The sequence below is a fragment of the Pinus tabuliformis genome, chromosome 4_2, assembly GCF_031772625.1.
Source record: "Pinus tabuliformis cultivar Carrire ecotype Pingquan chromosome 4_2, CPIR1, whole genome shotgun sequence".
Classification (NCBI taxonomy): Eukaryota; Viridiplantae; Streptophyta; class Pinopsida; order Pinales; family Pinaceae; genus Pinus; species Pinus tabuliformis.
Window position 1 is genome coordinate 282,472,913 of NC_142304.1, and position 7,402 is coordinate 282,480,314.

Below are 7,402 nucleotides of genomic sequence, written 5' to 3' on the forward strand. Positions count from 1 at the left end.
TAGAGCAAGTAGGATTGGGCGGTGGTATGAACCATTCCAAGGGAGGATGGAGAAATAGAGTGAAATGTTGAGGGTTAGGAAGTATTCAAAGGCAATAAAGTGATCCATTCTAGCAACTATGTGGTAGAGAAAAAGCCTTTTATTATTCCAAGTGAACCAAAATCTAGGGGGCTTGATATCAAGTAGGTGGAGGTGATTTATGAGGTATTCCATATATTCCTGGAAGGGATCTTGGATAATGGAGCCTCCTTTTTTATCCATATGGTTGAGGCTGGTGTTGAAGTCTCCTCAAAAGATACAATTGATTCCATATTCAAAATCTTTAAGGCCCATGACAGAGTTCCCACATTCTTGTTTTTATTTAAATTGAATAGGCATGTAAAAATTGAAAATAACACATACATGATCAATTGCTAGGATATGGAAGGAGGTTGCAAGGAAATTTATTGTACTGTGGACGTTAATGAGCTAGAGATGGATAGGATCCCACAATTTACATAAACGTCTCGAGGCTCCCTTTGAGCCGATAGAGGAGAGGGCGTCGTTTTTTAAGATTTTGGAATATCTTGAAAAAATCTCACATTCTTCCAGTTTTGTCTCCTGGAGAAGGACCACCATGGGATTTTATTTTTTGATTAGATATTTTGCTTCAAAATTTATTTTTCTTGATCTAATGCCTCTATATTTCCATGAGACGACGATCATCATTTACTTTTAGATTGAGATGCCCCTTTTATTGTGGTTTCTCCCACTCCTTTATTGCCTCCTTTGCTACCATGTGATTCCAGTTGATGAGGGATGGTATCTTGGTGGCCAAGCTCCCTCTCTTTTTCTATTTTTTCGATACATAATTCCCTATTTATTTTCCTCCTTGATCTGTGCAAGTGGCGTTGGATTTCCTTATATTTATATGCTTCTAATTTTTTATCTGCTGAGTTAGCGAAGGTATAGAAGATTGTGGCTTCTCTTGGAGAAAGGAAAGCTTCTTCTTCATTCGATTGTTCTTTTGAATTATTTTACAACTCTAAATTGTTTTTTGGTTCATTTTTGGGTTCAACTTCCAGCTCTGGGAGAGGGGGTTGCTCAGTTTTCCTTGCTAGACCTTGGGTGCCTTAAGGGATTTCCCCTTCTTCCAAATGCATCGCTAGGGATTTGTACCTCTTCACATTTATTTATAGGATTGCTCATCTGCTTGTGCCTTCACCATTCTCTTGGGTGATCTTCTTTGAGGAGGTAGGTCCTTTTCCTTTTGACCATATTTCATTTGTTGAGGCTTGAGTGGGGGTGGTGGGGGGGGGGATGTTGAAAGGGGGTACCTTGTTTATTATTTTCTTGTTTCCATTTCTTTGTTGAATCCCATTGCTTTTGGGACAATTTCTGGAAAAGTTCATATAATCATGGACAAATTTTCATTTGAATGGAAGGTGATCATAATTAAATTCTTTCATGTATGACCAATCGAGGCAAAATTTGATTGCTAGGAGACCTTTTTTCGAGATAAAATTTAACATAAATGTGAGCATAAGAGAAGAGGTTGTCCTAGGGCTCGACACAATTGATATATTTTCGAAGGGAATTACCAATTCATTTGAAAGTGGGGTCGTTCCAATTGTGGAGGGGGAGGAAGGGGCGATTAACCCAAACATTAATTGAAGTGGGAATATTGTAATGGGGATTGAAGTTATGAATCCCTCAATCAAGTTAGAGACCCTGCAGACCCATGAAGTACAAAATGCTTATGAAGATGAAATCTCTGTCTGACTTGTTTTCAAAGAATAATGTGTAGAACCATTTTCTACAAAAGGAGAAAAGTCTACCCCATTAATAAGATGCTTCCAGTTGAGTTCAATCTAGTTATGAATAGTCCAAGGAGAGGGCCATAAACCCATAAATTGACCCGTAAGACCCCTCTCATAAAGTTAAAGGGCTCACGATCTAATCTGGGGGCCTGAAATTTCAACCTTCGAAATGTCAATGATATTTTTGGTGAAATGAGAGGGAGGGGATTTATGAAACTTCATCCCATTGGTTACCAAGGAACTAAAAGAGACAATCTCCTGGGCTAATGGGAAGTCATGGGATGGACTGATCATGGTTGACCGTCCAACCAAGGAGAGAAGGGGAAGCAGTCAAGGGACAATGAGAAGGAGTAGATCCAGATAGAGATGGGCCTACACGTAGAGAGATAATAAGGAAGAAGCGACAAGAGAGAGGGGAAACAAGCAAGAGGACAAGGATGTGAGTTGACAAGAGTCAACAAAAAATATAATCGCAAGGGAAATTCAGAAAGCAGGGGGATCAGGGCCGCATTAAGTTCATACTTTTAAACAAGTTGGAACTTTAACTTTATAAAAAAGTTTTCTTGTTGTAGCACTACTTTTTGATTCAAGTGTTAATGCTTTTGTATAAATGCTATGAGTTTTTTTCTAACATTTTCTCGGCAAAATGTCACAATTTTTTTTAAAGTTTTTCCAGAAATATACCAGCTTATTGGGTGTTCTCATCCCCTTGGGAATGATTTTGAAAGGAACCACCTAAGGTGGGCTCATATCAGTTGTAACCTTTGAATTCTTGGGTGCATTTTTGATGTTGTTATGTGGTTGAGATAAGTGTTTAGTGGTTAGTTCTGCACATTACAGTGAGGTAAAGGTGGATGTCATTTCATTCCCATTAGAGAGGTTATAAGATACTATATTTGTAAGCAACCATATACAGGTTTTGGGTCATTTGGAGGGCCTTGTTTACCCTTTCATAGCTGGATACAATTTGGATATCCTCATTTGCCACAAGAAAATCAACTTTTAAGGTGGGAGTCAGAACTTTTGTGTTGGAATTCATCTATAAATATGGTGGCTTATTATAGTATTAGAGAATAAGACACATTATGTGGAAGCTTGGGTGTTGTTCAAATTGTATTTTTGAACTTTGATGTTGTTACTACGGATCTGGGCACTTTGAAATTCCTTCATTGGGAAGCAATGATTGGGAAACCACTTAAAACTTTCATTTTTTTTTTCCTAACATTTGCAACACCTACTTGTTGATTTTTGACTTGTGTTTTTCCATGAGCAATTGAAGGATAATTCTACTGAATTTTCTCATCTTCTAGCCTTCCTTGATATTGGATAGAAAAGTCGAGAGTCAACTGAAGGGAAAGCTGTCAGAATTCATTGTATATATAGATTCATTATGTGTAGCGTCGAATAAAAATAACACTAAAGAACTTAGGGGTATCCTTCTTCCATTAAGAAAGTGTTATAATCATCCTTATCTTGTGAACGATTCATTGCAAAGTTTGCAATGAAAGGGATTTTTAGAAGTTGAATTCCATGATGCAAGAATCTAGTTACAATTGTTGGATGATATACTATCAGAGCTGAAGGCCAAAGATTGTTAATTCTTTTTTGGATGCTTGGAAATAATTTCTGCTAGAAATGCTCAAGTGTGAGTTTATGTGAGCAGTTTTTAAAGACGAGCATAAGTGATCTCACTACTACACATTGAGCCAATTTTCGATGACTCTTTATCTATCTTGCGACGATCATTCATAGCTATAACACCGAAAAAAAGATTTCATAAAATGTCGAATATTTTACAATCTTCTTTTCGACATCTACTTGATCTTCGAAATTTTGACGGAAATCGTTGTCACAATTCTTAGGGTCAACATTTTGATGACAATCGTCATCAATATTCGTGGGGTCGGCATTAATAATTAGAAAAGTATCAAGTTAACATTTGTAATTTCTAACTCTTTCTACAAATAATAGTTTGAATGATGTCACAAAATAATTTACTTTGCAGCCATGATTACAATAATAACCAACCTTTTGCCAATAAAAAATAAATAATTTGATACCCAGGGATTAAGGCCAGCATCATCACACTAATGACCTAGGTTCTAGCCCAATAAGTATACAACAATGGATTACATGGTGAACCAAGTTTGACAAGTTTCTTTGATAACATTAATTTATTTAAAAAAAATGATAATTGTAAACTTTCATTACCTCACTTTCAATTAAAAGTCAAATTGGTGAACAATAAAATAACACAGAATAAACCAGATTACATATAAATAAATTAATAGCCTTTTGTAAGTGTCTTCATTTGAGGCTCGACTGCTAAAATTGTCAGATGTATTGTTTAAATATTATAGACTCTCATTTCTTCACATTGGGTATCATTGCCTAACTTAAATGTTGTCACATAAAATTCATATTAAAAACATGAGTACAATAAACACTTTGATAAAAATCATTAGAGGAAGGATTACCAAAATCACGAGGTATATTGTTAAAAATATTATAGATTGCAATATACCCTAATATTTTCCACATAACCTTATTCATATTGAAATCATGAATACAGACACTTTGGTAAAAATGTTGATTGTCGTGAAAAATCATTATTGTGATTTATTGGAAGAATTCTCTTGAAAAAGTGTTTGACCAGAATAATTCTCTTGAAAGATCATTAAGAATCACAAAAGTCTTCATTATGAGAAAAATGTTTATTTTCGTAAGGTGGGAATCCAAATCATATCAATATTATTGGTGTGGTGACAAGAAAGAGAAAACATGAAAAATAGACAATTTGCAAGATGTTAACTACAACACATGGGCAACATCTGTCAAAATCCATAAATCTCAAAATTGGAACTGCATCTCTTTATTGTATCAAGGTTCATCAATATGGCTTTCCATTTCTTTATTCATTGGTGGTGGATCACATCTCAAGATCTACAATAGAACACACATTATGTACCTACTTGTATATACAACATACACAAATAAGCATGTGATTGAGAATAAAAAGCACTCGCGACTGATAAATTCACTCACTTGAATGTCTGATGTAGGTGAAGGGCAATGATTCTAAATAATCTCCTTAGTAATGAAGCCTACTCCACCTATCCATCCTTCAGGTGGCTGCCAGAATTTCATACAACATAGTAAGAGGAAAGGAAATACATTACAGGGAAATAACAAAAAATGTTCCAAAAGAAGGAAACAAATTGTTGTAACCAAAATTCTAAAGCAATATAAATACATGATTAAGAATGTGGTAAACTTGGAAGCAACCTAGAAAAGTCTTCACTAAGTTATCAAGTTCATCTTGTAACACTCAACCTTGAAACTCTGTATAACCTTTCATTTAAGATAAGCATAAAACATAGCATTTCACATCATTTTGGAACAAGAACAATAAAATAAACATCACTTAGGTTTGAATAAAGTTTAAACCTAGACACATGTAATAAAACAAGGTTCACAAAAAAATCTATTAAAATAATACTCTTATTCCATGACTTAGAAATGCATATTTTTGTGAAGACAAAACAACTGTGTAACGAGAAATGCTAGTTTTGGGTCAAAGAAACAATTCCAATGTTGGGTTGTGTTATATTCTTTCACAACTAGCCCATGTAGTTAACTGGGGCATTAGAAGGGGGGCGGAGCCCCCCCTTCATTGCTTCGATTGCGTAGCGAGGGGAGACATAGGGGGTTTGAGGGGTGCAGGTAAACCCCACTTTCTAGGGTCCGGGGCAACACCCTAGAAAATTTTGGTTTTGAACCCTATGTTAGGTTGGGTAGACCTACCTATGGTTTTGTGTATGATTTTCGCACATGGTTTTGGACACGATGGTTTTCGGTCCTGGTATTGGATGCTTCGGCATGTATAAATATGTATTGTAACATTGAAAGGAACATAATGAAAAATCAAGTTGGTAGTCCCAGTTTTGGGATCCAGGGGAAAACTCTGTGTATATGTGTTTTATGTGTTATGCTCTTGCATTGTTTATTTTATGTGTTTTAGAATTTGTATGCAGGTAATTTTTGTATAGGGTTAAAACCTACATCCAATGAGGAACAATGAGAGAAAAGTGAGTAGAGCTTGCCTTGAAAAGAATATCCTCATAAGTCAGATTCCCATAAATGAGGTATACATTTGTCATGTCCTTTGGGTTTTCTAGTATGGCTATGGTCAATTGTAATCGAATGAAATGGTTCATATCAACAACATATAACCTACTATGAACTAAATGAAAAAATATCGATAACTCAATGAAATGCACAAGTCCTGCCGATATTAGAGAATATCTATTCCCCAAGATTAAAATGCCTAGTTGACTACTTTAAATGCGAGGCTTGGTTCACAGTTCTTAACCAACTCTAGTTCCGAATGCTAGTGAACTAGAAAACAACAACTGTCAGATTTTTGGATGCTTTTACAATAAATGAAAGTTGAAACTACACAAACATGAAACGTTCCAGTTATACTAGAACCCCCTGAAAGCATTACAAATGCTCTTACTTGACCTGGCTGATACTTGAAACATCCTTGAACACATCCACAAATTAGGTTCTAAGATACCATTAGGTATATGTTAAATGAAATATTATTAGTTTCCAACATATTCTTTTTGAGAATTCTAAACCAACCATGTTCAAGACGTCATGAAATATATATAACATAGAAAGCCTAAATTTAATAATTTTTTGAGGTTATTTTAATATTGATTAAAACTCAAAAAAGATTTCACAAACATGTAATTCAACAAAATGCTCAAACTTCAAAGCAGGGTAGCCTAGTTCAAAATACATGGTTGAATTTTTCTCACCTAAGCAACAATAAATGATAAAATGTAAGGCACTCCAATAGAAATTATAATATGAGATACAAAATATAGAGATTATTTACTTTCTTATAACAGATTTCATGGTAAGTAGGTAAGGGGAATGAATAAGGAGAAATAAAAAATATTAAAGCCAAAGTACATACTACAAATGCCTACCTTGGGACCTCTTATGTCCAAGCATTCTCCCTCCTATAATTTGAGGAAATGGTGATACATTCTCCCTAAGGGATACATCTACATTGACAAAATATTTGCATCAACCCATGCATTATTCCAAAATATGGTATGATTATGTCAACATGCAACATTGTTATAGACATTTTTGTGCCTTACAGCATAGAGCATGAAATGTCAATAATCTAAGGGATCCAAAGTCCCTAAACATGTTGTTATTACCCTTAGAGGAACAAGGTCAGCAAACCACAACACTGCAAATCAGTTCTCCACTGAAAAACACTCAAAAACAGGTCAATTTTGGATCAAAGCAGCTGCTCCACTAAGCATCTGCGCTGAATGTCAAAAGCTCTATGGTGTACCTGCGCTGCATAGCAAGTGCAACAAAGGCTACCTGCGCTGGGCGTACTTTGACATGTGGAGGAATCTTTTTCTCAATGTGCCAGTGCCCAGGAAGCTTCCAAAAAGACACTTGATCATAAGATTCGCCTAATGATGAGTTAAGAGCTTCTAAAACTCCAAGTGGAAGGTAGAAACTCCGAGTGAAGAACTGAAGAACAACTGGAGTTGAAGAGGACAACAAGT

At 35.4% G+C, this 7,402-nt stretch overlaps 1 pseudogene; it reads right to left on the reverse strand.

The window, feature by feature from the left end:
• Window positions 1-4,649: 4,649 nt before the first annotated feature.
• On the reverse strand, window positions 4,650-6,877 carry LOC149169095 (NADH--cytochrome b5 reductase 1-like; annotated as a pseudogene).
• Window positions 6,878-7,402: the final 525 nt, after the last annotated feature.